We start from the raw sequence: 18,353 nt of genomic DNA, 5'->3' as shown, positions 1-18,353 counted from the left end.
GTGGCTGGATCATACAGTAGATGTAGTTTCACTTTTTAAGCCAAATGGAGTGAACTTGTTTTCTAAACTAGCTTACAAAGTGTTTTTGCTGCTTTACAATCCTACGAGCAGGGTGTGAGAGTTCCAGTTACTCTACATATTTGCCAGTGCTTGATATGATTAGTCTTTTAAATTTTAGATGTTCTAATAGGTGTAGAGGGGTATCTCATTCTGGCTTTATTGTGCATTTCTCAAATGATTCATGATATAGACTTTATAAGTGTTCCTGCTTTTTTTCAGGGCTTATTCCATCCACTTTTCTATTTTTTTTTCTTGGACATCCCCAAAATAAAACTTTTGTTTTATTTTGTAACATCTTTATTGGAGTGTAATTGCTTTACAATGGTGTGTTAGTTTCTGCTGTATAAAAAAGTGAATCATCTATATGTATACATATACCCCCATATCCCCTCCCTTTTGCATCTCCCTCCCACCCTCCCTATCCCATCCCTCTAGGTGGTCACAAAGCACCAAGCTGATCGCCCTGTACTATGTGGCTGCTTCCCACTAGCTATCTATTTTACATTTGGTAGTGTATATGTCCATGCCACTCTCTCACTTCGTCCCAGCTTACCCTTCCCCCTCCCCGTGTCCTCAAGTCCATTCTCTACATCTGCATCTTTATTCCTGTCCTGCCCCTAGATTCTTCAGAACCCCGCCTTTTTTTTTTAGATTCCATATATATGTGTTAGCATATGGTATTTGTTTTTCTCTTTCTGATTTACTTCACTCTGTATGACAGACGCTAGGTCCATCCACCTCACTACAAATAAATCAATTTCATTTCTTTTTATGGCTGAGTAATATTCCATTGTATATGAGTGTCACATCTTCTTTATCCATTCATTTGTTGATGGACACTTAGGTTGCTTCCATGTCCTGGCTATTGTAAATAGAGCTGCAGTGAACATTGTGGTATGTGACTCTTTTTGAATTATGGTTTTCTCAGGGTATATGCCCAGTAGTGGGATTGCTGGGTCATATGGTAGTTCTATTTTTAGTTTTTTAAGTAACCTGCATACTGTTCTCCATAGTGGCTGTATCAATTTACATTCCTACCAGAAGTGCAAGAAGGTTCCCTTTTCTCCACATCCTCTCCAGCATTTATTGTTTGTAGTTTTTTTGATGATGGCAATTCTGACTGGTGTGAGGTGATACCTCATTGTAGTTTTGATTTGCATTTCTCTAATGATTAGTGATGTTGAGCAACCTTTCATGTGTTTGTTGGCAATCTGTATATCTTCTTTGGGGAAATGTCTATTTAGATGTTCTGCCCATTTTTGGATTGGGTTGTTTGTTTTTTTGATATTGAGCTGCATGAGCTGCTTGCAAATTTTGGAGGTTAATCCTTTGTCAGTTGCTTCATTTGCAAATATTTTGTCCCATTCTGAGGGTTGTCTTTTTATCTTGTTTATGGTTTCCTTTGCTATGCAAAAGCTTTTAAGTTTCATTAAGTCCCATTTGCTTATTTTTGTTTTTATTTCCATTTCTCTAGGAGGTGGGTCACAAAGGATCTTGCTGTGATTTATGTCAAAGAGTGTTCTTCCTATGTTTTCCTCTAAGAGTTTTATAGTGTCTGGCCTTACACTTAGGTCTTTAATCCATTTTGAGTTTATTTTTGTGTATAGTGTTAGGGAGCATTCTGATTTCATTCTTTTACATGTAGCTGTCCAGTTTTCCCAGCACCACTTATTGAAGAGGCTGTCTTTTCTCCATTGTGTGTTCCTGCCTCCTTTATCAAAGATAAGGTGACCATATGTGCGTGGGTTTATCTCTGGGCTTTCTATCCTGTTCCATTGATCTATATTTCTGTTTTTATGCCAGTACCACACTGTCTTGATTACTGTAGCTTTGTAGTATAGTCTGAAGTCCAGGAGCCTGATTCCTCCAGCTCTGTTTTTCTTTCTCAAGATTGCTTTGGCTATTTGGGGTCTTTTGTGTTTCCATACAAATTGTGAAATTTTTTGTTTTAGTTCTGTGAAAAATGCCATTGGTCGTTTGATAGGGATTGCATTGAATCTGTTTGGTTTTAATAATAAACTTCTTTAATTAAATCTAATGCAATGTTATTAGATTTGTTTGTTGTCATGAATAGATAAAAGAATGGCTTTTTACATTTTAGATGTGATCCCACTATATACATTCATCAAGAGTGGTATTTATCACATTGCACAATGATCTTTTCTTTATAAATCTTCCTCTCCTCCACTAGACAGTGAGCATCTCAAGAAAAAGTCTGTGTCTGATTTGTTTTCGTATCCCGCATGACCACCACAATGCAAGGTTCAGAATAGGAAATTTGTAAATGTTTATTGAATTGCATTCCTGTATTTATCTACAAGAACTAGCTCTATGGTAGATGCTCAAAAATATTTAAAAGCTTAAGTGAATAAGTAAATTTTGGATTTGCAACCATGTAATGTTGGTCAGTTCTCATCCTCTTTCTGTTTCTCAATTTTCCTGTCTCCTAAATGGGCAAGTTTAGTCACATGCACTTGGGATCTTTCTAAGTGTTACCTATGTCCCCAGACCTCACCTACCTATGACAACAAAATAAGGTCATATTTCTCTTAATGCTCAAATTATACTGACTCTGACTCATGCTCAGATGAATGAGGAGCCTGGTCTTGAGATTTCTTACCATAAGCCTTCCTCAGATGATCACTCTGAGAACCATCGTGCCTTGAACAAGAAAGATACATCACACAAGAGGATGTAGAGCCCTAGGGTCACCCCCTTCATCCCATTCCTCCCTAGGTTTTGAAGAAAGATTTTACTTTGCATTCAATGAATTGTTCCACACACTTGAAATGAACAACAAACAAAAACCCTACTCTAGACCTTCGAAATGGGCCTCTTAAGAAGGCTTTTTCAGTTGAGATCTGCCAGGGAGGCTGGGTCAGGAAAGGTATCACCTAAAGTAGCCCCTATCACCTAAAGTGGTCCATTTGTGTGTGCCCCAGCCTGCAACCCCATCTTCTCACAGGGGTTCCTCTCTGGGCCTGTAGGAAGACTCTGGTAATCTATTGGCCTCAGTTATTACCAACCCATTCTCCATCAGACAACTTCTAATAACATTAAATCTTAAAGGGAAGGTTTCTTACTGCCCTTCCTCCAAAAAAAAATCCCCTTGGTTCCTTTGTAAATGTTTTGTGTGCAAATAAATTCCTGGGAACAGAAATAATTGACTCTACACAGCAATCTCAGCTCTAGAATAGTATTTTTCTGAACACGCTCCCTGGACAACGTATCAGAATCCTCAGGTTCTTACTTGAGTCTTTGGCCTTACACCAGAACAGAAACTCTGGAGGAAGATGATGAGGTTTGCATTTAAAGCCTTGAGTGTTCATTATGCATATAAAACGTTTGAAAGCCATGGCCTTAGACCCTTACTGCCACCCAAAATTATAACCAAAATAATTGGGTGTCCTCCCCCAAAAGAGGTCTGGTACTTGGTTTTCACCTGTGTAACTGGAAGGTCTACTCAAGTGGCTCCTATTCATAAGGTAAATTGACCTCTCTTTTTTCACTCACTGGTCTGCAAACATTTACGGAGCACCTGAAGAGCTAGATGCTGTGCTGGGAACTGGGTGTCAGCAGGGAACAAGGCAGACATGATTGATTCCTGACCTCACCAAGCTTGCATTCTAATTTGAGGAAGACAGACAAGAAATAAGTTAAAAAAAAAAAAAAGAAAAAGAAAAAGAGCAAGACAGCTATAGTATGACAGCACAGTGAAGGAACTGGACAAAGAGAGATGATAAGTGACTTAAGGGAGGGGACAAGGAGCATAGTCAGAGTCAGAACACCCTCTCTGAGGAGGGCAGGTGTGAAGTGGGTAGAGACTAAGACAGCACCTGAGAACCAGGCATTCAGGTAGAGGAAATATCCAGTGAAAAGACCCTGAGGTCTGAGAAAGTTCTTTGCTCCAGAAACGGAAAGATACCATTGTGGCTAGGGTATGATGAATGAGAGAGGGAAAGGAAAATCAGGTGCACGGTCAGTGATGGTAAGGGATTTGGAAGGCTGGAAGGTATTAAGTGCTCTCTAGCTAGAGAGTGAGAACAAGAGCGAGAGAGAAATAACTGGAGAAGGAAAGGGGGGAAGGGAGGAATTTTTCCACTCCCCCTGGGGAGGATTACAAAGATGAGCAGAGCAGGGAGAGGAAGAAGTGAGGTGTCCATACAGACTACTTTATGGAAATAGAAGTGACTTCGTTATCTTAGAAGGTAATTAAGCGAAGAGAGTGAATGCAGGTTCAAGAGTCAACACAGTTTATTTATGGAGATACAGAGAAAGCAAGGCTCTAGTGACAGTGCTGGGAGTTGAGATTAAAATAAATGTAAAAAAAGTAGGCATATTGACTGTGTGACCTTATACTGTTTTAAATTTAATTTGGTCCAAAGACTCATATTAAATATGGAAAGTCTGTTGGTGCTTTAGAGTCATCTAATATTCTGAACAATGTCCTCACAACAATCAGATCATTTTAGCTACGTGGCTGTGCTCAGAACTATGTTCATTCCCTAATTTTTTTGTCTCTTGCCTCAGAAATATTGCAGTAATCACCTTTAATCTTTTGAAAACTCATATCTTTTCAAGGAGGAAAAAATTACTTTTTCTGATGGGTTGGTGATGTAAATTATATTTTATTGTAACAATTACATGATTACTTTATTGTAGGCAAACCTGTACTCACTCAGAGGGTTGCATGTAAGAGGCTGTAGCTCTACCTGTTTCCTTTCCTCAAGTTCTTAAATGAGAGGTGGGAAGAGCTCTGAGAAGAATGCCAACATTTGTGGTAAATCATTGGGGTGGTGGTTTAGTGAGAAAGCCCATGTGCTAACCCAAGACAGTGGACATGTTTTTCTTTTAAAATATTTATCATTGGATGACTTGTGCAAAGATCATTTTATGTTGTATGTAAAATCTCAGTTGTATTGGTGTCTAAAGGAAAATTCTGGTAGAAAGCATTTTTTTTTTTTTTTTTTACGGTACGCGGGCCTCTCACTGCTGCGGCCTCTCCCGTTGCAGAGCACAGGCTCCGGATGCGCAGGCTCAGCGGCCATGGACCACGGGCCCAGCTGCTCCGAAGCATGCGGGATCTTCCCGGACTGGGGAACGAGCCCGTGTCCCCTGAATTAGCAGGCAGACTCTCAACCACTGCGCCACCAGGGAAGCCCTAGAAAGCATTTTAAATGATATAACCAGCTCAGTTAAATAAGGCAGGCTTCCTGAAGGAGGTGTACTTTTAAGGCAGCAGTTTCAAACTCAAATGTTCCCAGGGGCCAACCAGGTAACCCAGATGTGTAAATCAGGGCCCACTCTGTCTTTTTTCCTCCCATACCTTTGATAGACACTTAGGTACAAAACTTCTGATTTCCTTTTAACTATGCTATTAGATAAAACAACAGCTGACACTTGGCCTCAGTGTGGGAAACATCAAGGCATGGTGGAGACTGTGGCAATCTGGAGATTGCTTGCTCTGTCTAAAGGAGCAGTCTCCATTCAGCCCTAGCTGATTGTTGCCTAGAAGTGATGTCAGTCCATTATTGCCAGGTCATTCCATTTCTTCAAAGAGAAACTGGAATTCTAGATTTTTTTCAATGTGAACTCCATTTTTTTAGACCAGCAATTACTTCAAACGTTTTATAAACTCTGTTTAGACACTACTGCGTGGGAGAAATCAAACACACTTGTGGGGACAGTCCAGCTCACTGGACTCCGGTCATGCCCTCTGTTCAAAGGGAACCACTGTTTCTCTCCAGTTCACAATGTTCCACTTCTTTACCAACAATTGCAGTCTTAGCTTAGTGGAAATTTGGAAGAAAATCAAACGAATTATATGTTTATGAGCTCAAAGACAAGTTCTTGCTCGATATTAGAATTTCCAAGAAAGGTCAAATTTGGAGTCTTATAAAATGTTGTCTCTATTACTCATTCTTGAAGAAGCCCAGTTTTATTCACAACCGTGGCTCTAACTTAGTTTTGAAAAATACCTGCAGCTCTGAGAAGAGATATTTTATGTGACACGGTAGCAAAACTCAGATATTTTCCTGTTTAGATTTATGGCTATTTCTTGCTCTCGGAAGGGCTGCTGCTGGCTCCCTCAGTGAAATGGTGAATTGTCTCTGACAGCAATGAATTCACTCAGTGTACTCTTAAACCTTCCCAATTACTGGCTTTTTCCTAAGCCTCAGAGTATCTCAATAATGTAACTGAGAAAAGACTTATTATGACCTTCTTTTGTATCAATTTTAGATGTATCCTGTTTGTGAAAACGCTGTCTGCAGTTGTGTCCAGAGTTTTCTATGAGAATTTAGGAAAATCAAACAAGAAATGAGCATGGAAACTTGAAAGAGGAAATTAGAACCTTTTAAGGATAGCGCAGTGTCATCATATTCTTATTTAACTTAGATGGATTTAATCTTTGTGGAAAGAGAACGAGAGGAGTGAGGGAGAGAGTTCTGTCTGTCATTTTAAGCTCTGTGAGGAATCTGCTTTTGTTCAATTAGTTTAGGTGCCCCTGTGCTCCCAATGTGAGCATTTTATGGAGAATATGGAGTTTAAAATTGCATATTTTTAAAACAACATGACCCATAACTGCAAGCCAAGCGAAGCATTTGATGCTCAGTTGAGGAATTCTGGATATTATGTAAGCTACTACTTATTAAGAGGCTTATTACATAAGCCTTATTAAGAGACAATACTTTCATACCCAGCGCGACACCTTGCTGAGGTATTTTTCAAGGATAGACTTGATCTTTTACATTTTTCACTTTAAATGGTTCTCTCTGAGTGAGATATTATCTGCGATATACTCAGTCACACTCAACCATCTCATCTTCACCACCACCTCCACCATTTCAGCCCCCACAGCAGATGGCCCAATCCACATCTCTCTCTCTAGACCCTATGCTGCTGTCACTCACATTGGCAAAGTAACTGAAGAAACTGCTTTCTTGGGTTGACCCACTGGAGCATTAAAAGTGGAGATCACTAAAAGCAGGATGATTTTTTTCCTTCTAACTTCTCATATCCCGTTTTTATTTCCCATTGAACATGAACACTATGCTAAGTGCTGACCATTTAAAGGAACACGTTCTTTGCCTAGTGAGCATGCTGAGGGCATCATACCGTCTCAGCTTTTTGTTTGCTAAGGGCTTCTCGCAGATAAAAGGGACCACCCATTAGATGCTGGAATGGAATTCAAAATGCCTTCTTTAGGAAAGGAGACTAGTTTTTTGTTTTGTTTTGTTTTGTTTTTCATTTTAGCAGTGGTTAGGCAGGGGTGGCTAGAAGAGAAAAAGTGAACAAGGAGTAGTGGAATTTTTAAGGAGAAATTGGAAAGAAAGTTCAATTGTACCTAGGTATTAGGCAACCATGAAGGGTTAATTGAATACCTATTATCTCTTCAGTTTTGTGTTAAGTGCACTGAAGGAATGTGAAGAAGTAGAAGGAGGTGGCAACAAACCTGACAGGAGAATGAAATAACATTAAGCTGTGACAAAGGGAAAGAGAGGCATGGACATATATACACTACCAAACGTAAGGTAGATAGATAGTGGGAAGCAGCCGCAGAGCACAGGGAGATCAGCTCGGTGCTTTGTGACCGCCTGGAGGGGTGGGATGGGGAGGGTGGGAGGGAGGGAGATGCATGAGGGAGGGGATGTGGGAACAGATGTATATGTATGACTGATTCACTTTGTTATAAAGCAGAAACTAATAAAAAAAAAAAATCAAAATGAAGAAAGCAGTCACTAAAAATAAAAATCAAAGTGAAAAAAAAAAAAAAAAAGTACCTAGTAGAGTATTTATTTATCTAGTTCTTAGAGCTTGAAAAGCAGTTTAAAATACATTATCTTACTTGACTGCCCAACTAATTTAAGACAATGATTATGATCCTTATCTAATAGATAAGGAAACTGAGGCCTGGACGAGTTAAGTACTTTGTCAAAGATGTCACAAAGAGGGCTTCCCTGGTGGCGCAGTGGTTGAGAATCTGCCTGCCAGTGCAGGGGACACGGGTTCGAGCCCTGGTCTGGGAAGATCCCACATGCTGCGGAGCAACTGGGCCCGTGAGCCACAACTACTGAGCCTGCGCGTCTGGAGCCTGTGCTCTGCAACAAGAGAGGCCGCGATAGTGAGAGGCCCGCGCACCACAATGAAGAGTGGCCCCCGCTTGCCACAACTAGAGAAAGCCCTCGCACAGAAACGAAGACCCAACACAGCCAAAAAAATAAATAAATAAACAAATGTGGGGTTTAAAAAAAAAAAAAGAATTTAAAATTAATCAATACAATCATAAACAGCATGTAGGTCAAATAATAAAGCATAATTAAAATTAGAAAAATATTTAAAAAAAAAAAAAGAAAAAAAAGATGTCACAAAGAAAGAAAACTACAGGCCAGTATTACTGATGAACATATATGCAAACATCCTCAACAAAATACTAGCAAACAGAATCCAACAACACATTAATAAAAGGATCATACACCATGATCAAGTGGGGTTTATCCCAGGAATGCAAGGATTCTTCAATATATGCAAATCAATCAGTGTGATACACCTATTAACAAACTGAAGGAGAAAAACCATATGATCATCTCAATAGATGCAGAAAAAGCTTTCGACAAAATTCAACACCCATTTACGATAAAAACCCTCCAGAGAGTAGGCATAGTGGGACCTTACCTCAACATAATAAAGGCCATATATGACAAACCCACAGCCAACATCGTTCTCAATGGTGAGAAACTGAAACTATTTCCTCTAAGATCAGGAACAAGACAAGGTTGTCTACTCTCACCACTATTATTCAACATAGTTTTGGAAGTTTTAGCCACAGCAATTGGAGAAGAAAAAGAAACGAATCCAAATCAGAAAAGAAGAGGTAAAGCTGTCACTGTTTGTAGATGACATGATACTATACATAGAGAATCCTAAAGATGCCACCAGAAAACTACTAGAGCTAATCAGTGAATTTGGTAAAGTAGCAGGACACAAAATTAATGCACAGAAATCTCTTGTATTCCTATACATTAATGATGAAAAATCTGATGAAGGAGAAATTAAGGAAACACTCCCGTTTACCATCGCAACTAAAAGAATAAAATACCTAGGAATAAACCCACCTAAGGAGACAAAAGACCTGTATGCAGAAAACTATGACAGTGATGAAAGAAATTAAGGATGATTAAAGAGATGGAGAGAAATACCATGTTCTTGGATCAACCTTGTGAAAATGACTATACTACCCAAAGCAATCTACAGATTCCATGCAATCCCTATCAAACTACCAATGGCATTTTTCACAAAACTAGAACAAACAATTTCACAATTTGTATGGAAACACAAAAGACCCTGAATAGCCAAAGCAATCTTGAGAAAGAAAAACGGAGCTGGAGGAATCAGGCTCCCTGACTTCAGACTATACTACAAAGCTACAGTAATCAAGACAGTATGGTTCTGGCACAAAAGCAGAAATATAGATCAATAGAACAGGATAGAAAGCCCAGAGATACACCCACGCACCTATGGTCACCTTTTTTTTGATAAAGGAGACAAGAATATACAATGGAGAAATCACAGCTTCTTCAATAAGTGATGCTGGGAAAACTAGACAGCTACATATAAAAGAATGAAATTAGAACACTCCTTAACACCATACACAAAAATAAACTCAAAATGGATTAAAGACCTAAGTGTAAGGCCAGACACTATAAAACTCTTAGAGTAAAACATAGCCAGAACACTCTATGGCATAAATCACAGCAAGATCCTTTTGGACCCACCTTCTAGAGAAATGGAAATAAAAACAAAAATAAGCAAATGGGACCTAATGAAACTTAAAAGCTTTTGCACAGCAAAGGAAACCATAAACAAGATGAAAAGACAACCCTCAGAATGGGACAAAATATTTGCAAATGAAGCAACTGACAAAGGATTAACCTCCAAAATTTACATGCAGCTCATGCAATTCAATATCAAAAAAACAAACAACCCAATCCAGAAATGGGCAGAAGACCTAAGTAGACATTTCTCCAAAGAAGATATACAGATTGCCAACAAACACATGAAAGGTTGCTCAACATCACTAATCATTAGAGAAATGCAAATGAAAACTACAATGAGGTATCACCTCACACCGGTCAGAATTGCCATCATCAAAAAATCTACAAACAGTAAATGCTGGAGAGGGTGGGAAGAAAAGGGAACCCTCTTGCACTGTTGATGGGAATGTAAATTGATACAGCCACGATGGAGAACAGTATGGAGATTCCTTAAAAAACTAAAAATAGGACTACCGTATGACCCAGCAATCTCACTACTGGGCATATACCCTGAGCAAACCATAATTTAAAAAGAGTCACATATCACAATGTTCATTACAGCTCTATTTACAATAGCCAGGACATGGAAGCAACCTAAGTGTCCACCGACAAATGAATGGATAATGAAGATGTGGCACATATATATAATGGAATATTACTCAGACATAAAAAGAAATGAAATTGAGTTATTTGTAGTGAGGTGAATGAACCTAGAGTCTGCATACAGAGTGAAGTAAGTCAGAAAGAAAAAAAAAATTCCATTTGCTAACATGTATATATGGAATCTAAAAAAAAAAAAAGCGTTCTGAAGAACCTAGGGGCAAGACAGGAATAAAGATGCAGATGCAGAGAATGGACTTGAGGACACGGGGAGGGGGAAGGTTAAGCTGGGACAAAGTGAGAGAGTGGCATGGACATATATACATACCAAATGTAAAATGGATAGCTAGTGGGAAGCAGCCGCATAGCACAGGGAGATCAGCTTGGTGCTTTGTGACCACCTAGAGGGGAGGGATAGGGAGGGTAGGAGGGAGACGCAAGAGGGAGGGGATATGGGGATATATGTATATGTATAGCTGATTCACTTTGTTATAAAGTAGAAACTAACACACCATTGTAAAGCAATTATACTCCAATAAAGATGTTAAAAAGAGCTTCCCTGGTGGCGCAGTGGTTGGGAATCTGCCTGCCAATTCAGGGGACCACGGGTTCGAGCCCTGGTCTGGGAAGATCCCACATGCCGCGGAGCCACTAAGCCCATGAGCCACAACTACTGCACCTGCGTGTCTGGAGCCTGTGCTCCGCAACGGGAGAGGCCGCGACAGTGAGAGGCCTGCGCAGCACGATGAAGAGTGGCCCCCGCTCGCCGCAACTGGAGAAAGCCCTCGCATAGAAACGAAGACTCAACACAGCCAAAAAAAAAAACAACCCAAAAACGTTGTTAGTAGCTTAGTGTGTTTTGAACTGAGATGTTTTAACTCCAAACTATAGCCATGGAAGTTCAGGGGAGGCATAAGTGATTGGTAATGAAAGACAATTCTCTACCCTGTCTCTCAAATCTTTTGGTGTCTTGCAAACAGGAGAACTGGCTGCCTTTGCTCCAGATCATCTTTTCAAAGATGTTTGTAGAACAAAGAGTCCTGAAAGGTGGAAACTGCCTTCCTCTCAGGAGCAGAAGACAAGTTCGTTTTCCATCTAGTACAATAAAGATGATGTCTTCCTCTAGGGCAAAAGGTCAGGCCCATTATAAAAGATTCTTGTTCCCTAAGAATCATACTTTATGGATGGAAAGGACATTAGAACTCTACAATCCAACCCCTTTTTAAAAAATCAGCTTTATTAAGATGTAGTTTAAATATAGTAAAATTGACCAATTTTAAATGTATGGTTTGATGAGTTTCAACAAATCTTCATAGTGCCATAACTATCAACACAATCAAGGTATGGGATACAGTATTTCTTTCACTCTCAAAAATTCCTTTTGCAGTTAATTTCCTTCCTCAGTCTCTTGCCCTTGGCAACCACAGACTTCTATCACTTTAGTTTCCTATCCCTATCGTTTTGACTTTTGTAGGATTCCATGTAAATGGAATGATACAGTATATTGTCTTTTATGTCCAGTCTCTTTCACTTAGCAAAATGCGTTTGAGTTTCACTCATGTTGTGGTGTGGATTAGTAGTTTGTTCCTTTTTTTTTTTTTTTTTTTTTTTTTTTGTGGTACGCGGGACTCTGACTGTTGTGGCCTCTCCCGTTGCGGATCACAGGCTCCGGACGCGCAGGCTCAGCGGCCATGGCTCACGAGCCCAGCCGCTCCGCGGCATGTGGTATCCTCCCAGACCGGGGCACGAACCTGTGTCCCCGGCATCGGCAGGCAGACTCTCAACCACTGCACCACCAGCGAAGCCCAGTTTTGTTCCTTTTTATCGCTGATTAGTAGCATACATATATACATCAACTTGTCTAACCCTTCACCACTTGTGGGACATTCAGATTGTTTCCAATTTTTTACCATAAAGGTGCTAAATATAAACATGCAAATTTTTGTGTGAGTATACCTTTTTCATTTCTCGTGGGTTAATTTGGAGTAGGATTACTGGGTTATATGATAGGTATGTTTACCTTTATTTAAATATGGTCAAATTTTGTTCCAGTGGCTATACCATTTATGCATTCTCTTTAGAAGGATATGAGTATTCCAGCTGTTCTACACCCTCACTAACACTGGTATGAGCAGTCTTTTCAACTGTAGCCATTCTAAGAGGGTATGTAGTAGTAGCTTGTGACTTTAATTTGCTTTTCCCTAATGACTATTGATGTTAAGCATAGTACACAGTACTTTTTGATACCTATTAAAAAAGTTTGCCTAACCCAAGGCTGCTTGTATTTTCTTTTAGAAATGTTATAGCTTTAACTTTTACATTTAAATCTATCATCCATTTCAAGTTAATTTCTTGCATATGGCATGAGCTCAGGGTTAGGTTTCATTATTTTACATGCTCAGTAGTTCCAACACCATTTGTTGAAAAGGTTATCTGTTCCCCACTGAATTCCTTAGTAATTTTGTTGCAAATTGATTGACCATGTAAATATGAGCCTATTTCTGAAAAATCTATTCTATTCCGTTAATCTATATGTCTGTCTTTATACCAAATGCTATGTTGTCTTATTATTATAGCTTTATGGGAATGTGATATAATCCCCCCAATAAAGGAAAGGCACTTGTCCCAGATCACGCAGCAACGGAGCTTCCAATCCAGGACTAGCATTGACTTATACTTTACTCCCAGCCCTGTTCTCTTTCCCCTTCCTCTACATTGCCTCATGGTACCATTTGTTCCTGAATTCCTACCTTCACTCAATTTCCCTACGGCAGAGAAGAGTGAAAATGTAGTGACATATTTTTATGTTAAAAATTCATGTGATTTTTCATTTTACTCAATCACATACTGTTTCATTTAATATAAAACAGTTTTTTTTTTTCCTCCACCTCCTTTCTCATCCTCCTGCTTTCAAATCCAAGTAAACTTGACACTCCAGGAAAATGAGTCCCATCTCTCATCCATATAGCTCTGGAGTGTACCTCAATTCAATGGAATGGGCTGATGCAAATCAGAAATGATTATTGAACCATGAGGACACAAGCCAGCAGTGCCATAACGTGGGCTGGTCAGTAGACTCTCCAGAGTCACACCTAGGGAGTTTTCTTTGGCTTCCCTCCTTAATCAGAACTTCTCTGATAGTAACAGATGGTTGGTACAGTATGGAGAAGCAGTCACACAAGCCTGCTTCTTTTTCTAAGCCTCCATTTTGTAGTCAGCAAACATGAAATTCAGGACATCTGACAAGTCAACAGACCTGGGATTCCCAAATAGGTGTTCTCTCTAATGCTTTCTCTCCACTCTGGAATTACTGCTTCAGCCATGAGGACTTGCAGAGATATTGGGGTCTTCCTTTTCAGTATATCTAGAACACTGGCTATGTGGAAGATAGGAATCTAGCCATAGAAAGAAAATCCAAAACCAGCCTTCATTGAAATGTAGGTTCCAGCTAAGAAATGTGTTGCTTGAAATAAGTATCTTAATCATGTTTCATCCAGATTCCACTAGCAATGCAGTTTTGTACTTCTTTAAATTTAAGCCTTTAGTGTAATCTCTCCATCCTTACTTCAAAAACATAACTAAAATATTGATTGAGAATTTTGTGCTCTAGTGAATAGGGCATGCATGCGTGTATGTATGTATGTATTCACGTATGTGTGGTTAGTGGATATGGATGTGATATCAAAAACTGCATTTTATTGAAAAGTTTTGAAGAAGTCATAATTAGCAAACCCAGAAGGAGAAAACAAGGGAAGGGACATATATCATTTAGAAATACATTATGTATGTTAGAAGCTAAGGAATTTTGTAGGCTCACCCTTCTATGCCCGAGGTAACCCTTTCTTCTTTCCCTCTTCCCAAATAAGGAAAAAGAAGATCAATTTAGTGTAGAAAGTTTATGGAGTCTTAGGCATTGACAATCCACTGTATTTAACTATTAAATACAGTAAAATCTCACTTAACTAAAGGACTCTATGAGTAGTGTTCTAGTTATTTTACTTCTTGATTGAGGGTATAAATATTATCTCCCTCTTCAGCTTTTGTTGAAAAAACTTCCATTATTTATGAATTTGTTTCCCTGTCTTCATAATTCTAGGGAACATAATTGTGTTCTTGTCATTCTTCAGGATCTGAAGAATTTAGGAGTCATTTGGAAAAAGCATTTCCTTTTTTGAGGCTCTAATAACAGTGATGAAATTATGGGAGTTCCATTGAGTGAACAAGGACCCCAGCCCTCCGTGTTCTTATTGTAAAAAGAGAGAACAGGACTGCATTTATGGTTTTTGGAGTGCATGGTGTAGAGCCCCTAGCCTCTTATGTATCATGCACAGCCTGAGATATTTTAAAGATTGTACTTTCCACCCATCACACCAATCTTAGGAGGTGGTTATTATCATTCTAATTTTGTACAATAGGGTTAGTGAGAGACTGCATGTCTTGCCCAAGGTCGTAGAGTGAGCAGGAGAGAAAGCCAGCAGCAAGTTCCGAGCTTTTCCCCTGTACTTCTTACCCCTGGACCCAATGTTGTCAAATTTCAATGATTACTTGCAGCTTTACTTTCTCTTCCCACTGGCCCCTGTGTCCTGAAAGATTCTGACTTAGGCTTGCCCTCTTTTGATAATGCATCATTTTAAAAACTGCCCCCACCTAACAGCTGTTATCTCGGACCCAGTACCAGCTAACTCTAATCTGAGTGCATTCACATTTTGGAAGCAGTCATACAGAAAAACGCAACCGCCTTCATTACGATAGAGTGAGCAATAGTGGCAGGAAGCTCAAGGGGACTCAGGGGCGTGTGACATTCCCCATACCCAAATACCACCACACAAGCAACCCTCACCTACTCTGTATATGGAATTGGATGGTCCTGGGGAAGTTGCCCAGGGTTTCTCACCATACATCATGTCCCAGAGCTTTCAACTTTGAATGGATGTGGCAGACACTGGGACTTTGTCTCCCAGAGGGACAGGAGTCACTACGTGGCATCAGTTGCTCCAGAAAAGGAAACGAAATTGATGGAGGTCAGCTGTCTCTTTCCATCTTCTCATTAGAGCAGCACTTCCATAGATAGGAGTTTATTTACCATCTTCCTGAGCTGCAACTTTCAAGCATGCAAGAGATATTGTCGTGGGCTCATTTGTCTGCACCATAATATTAACTCTACCCTCTGAGTTGAAGGGCACAAGCCAGGGGGTGTTGAAGCCTCCCTGCAGTGCCTTCCTTTGAGGTCCTGAAGTTGGACCTTCATATTTGTTCCCTGGTTTGGGCTTATTTTAGGGATATGGCAAATAGATTGCAAAGCAAGGACCAGAAGTTTATTTTTGATCCTGTTATGTTTTTTACTTTTAAAATTTAAAAGATATTACATCTTTATTGTACAAAATTTGGAAGGAACAAACAACTATAGAGAAAACAGGGTAATTGTTTTAAAATGCAAATCCAGGCATGTCCTTCTGCTGCTAAAAACACTTCAATGGTTTCTACTCATACCTAGAATAAAATTCTTGCTTACAGGGTTCTGCACATTGGTAGGTTTTATTACATTTTTAATGCATTTTTATATTGTTATGATTACCATTTCATAAGAACTTTACATTGTCCTTAAAAAAAACCCAAAATATCTTGAAAACATCATTGTCATAACTTTACTACATTATATGTATATATCATAACATACCCATTTTCCTAAAGTTGAATAATTAGGTTGTTCTCAATTATTTTCTTTTGTAAAGAGTAGAAGGAGGAACATCTTTGTGCATAAATATTTATAGGTATTTTTAGATTGGAAAGACTCTGTGGCAATTAGGAGACTGAGCAGGTCATTTAAGTGAGATAATGGATGAAAACACTTAACTGTACTTAGATGTGCATTATCATAATGAATGTAAATTACTCTACCTTCAGATTCAATTTATTCCAGCACTAACTTTAGGAATAAATTGGCTACCTCACAGTATTACTAAAATCTAGCCCTCTAACCAGTCTGCCCCCCAATCCTGCAATTTATGATTGTAAATGTTACTGTTCCAAGGGTTTCTGTACAAATATTGTTCTTGCTATGGCCTGTGTCCAAATCCTCCAATGAGGAATTGTGGTTCCTTCTTTCTTTTTTTTTTTTTTTTTTTTTTTTTTTTTGCGGTATGCGGGCCTCTCACTGTTGTGGCCTCTCCCGTTGCGGAGCACAGACTCCGGACGCGCAGGATCGGCGGCCATGGCTCACGGGCCCAGCCGCTCCGCGGCATGTGGGATCTTCCCAGACTGGGGCACGAACCCGTGTCCCCTGCATCAGCAGGCGGACTCTCAACCACTGCGCCACCAGGGAAGCCCCTTCTTTCTTTTTATTGGAGGCTATGTGGCCATCAACACCTGGTCAGTGGAGTGGGTCATCTTGGGGCAAATGTCCCAGGAATACACTTGAAAGTGTGTCATAAACAGTCTCAGGGAAAGGTGTTAGTAAAATAAATTATCTTGTACTTCAGTTGATGCCCTGAGAGAAGCCTACCTTTTCCTCTTTTTTATATTTCTAACAGGAGGCTTTATGGGAGTTCGTTTACATTTGACAGGGTCAGGAAAGGTTGGGAAGGCAAAAAAGAACTAGTTGCTTTTTTAGTTATAGATTGTTTTGAAAAATTCTATTCCCTTACAATGTGAATACACAACTTAATCTTTTTATTTTATATTCATTCTGTTTTGGAAAATACTTACAAACAGTAAAAGAGAAGAACATCCTTGTAATAGGTAGGAAATGCTTGGGGGAGGGAAACCTCTGAAACACTAGCAGGAAAATACAACTGATTATTCAGGGCCAAAAGAGAAACCAAAGTGCTAGCCACCCCGCGATCTGAGTTAGTGCTCTCAGCCCCATCTTTCAGCTTCCAAATCCTACATCTCAAGTTCCAAACTCAAACACCTACATGGTCCAGACAGATGGCATAAATGTAGTCAGCCAGTTTGGGACAGAGGAGACTGGAAGGACATTTTAAAAACACTCTGCAGGCCTTGCAAAACATATCTGCAAGCTAAATGCAGCCCATATATGGTATAGATGCATGTCGATATAGTTATATATGCACAAGGATGTATGTGTCATATATTACTCAACTTGGTGTGTGTCTATATATATACACACATACATATATATACGTATATCCTCAAGTTTTTAGCCTTGACATCAGCTTATTCAAAAAACTAGTCTGTGTTATTAAACAGAATGCTTAGTCTCTGTCAGAAATATTTGCAATTGTATTAATACTTTAGTTTAGGGCTTCTTCAAGAATAGTGGGGCGATGTCTGGGGATACCTGTTAACATCTTGCACAAGTTTTATAAAATACATTTGGAAAATGGAAAATGTTTTTCTGTAATATTTAGTAAGCCTGCATATCCATAGAAAAATGTAATTACAGGCATCTCTGCTTAACATCAGCTCAGTAACCTATTCTTGAAAAATCAGATTTCTACACAAAAACACTAACCAAGAAGCATATTTCCTATCACAATTTATTTTTTTTTAAAGAAAAAGAAAATACTCTTATTTACAATAGCACCAAAAAGAATAAAATGATCAGGAATAAATTTAGCAAAATAAATATAAAACTTGTACACTAAAAAGTACAAATATCATTGAAAGAAATTAAAGAAGACATCCCAGGTTCCTGGGCTGGAAGACTTACTTTTTTTTTTTTTTGACTTTTGAATTTTATTTTATTTATTTTTTTACACAGCAGGTCTTATTAGCTATCCATTTTATACATATTAGTGTATGTATGTCAATCCCAGTCTCCCAATTCATCACACCACCATATTTCCTATTATTTTAAATGGGAAAAATTATAATGCATTATTCATCAACCCCAAATCCCCAACTAATTTTCTAAAACAC

The sequence above is a fragment of the Hyperoodon ampullatus genome, assembly GCF_949752795.1.
Source record: "Hyperoodon ampullatus genome assembly, chromosome: 4".
NCBI classification, from domain to species: domain Eukaryota; kingdom Metazoa; phylum Chordata; class Mammalia; order Artiodactyla; family Ziphiidae; genus Hyperoodon; species Hyperoodon ampullatus.
Note: the sequence above shows the minus strand (reverse complement) of the source record.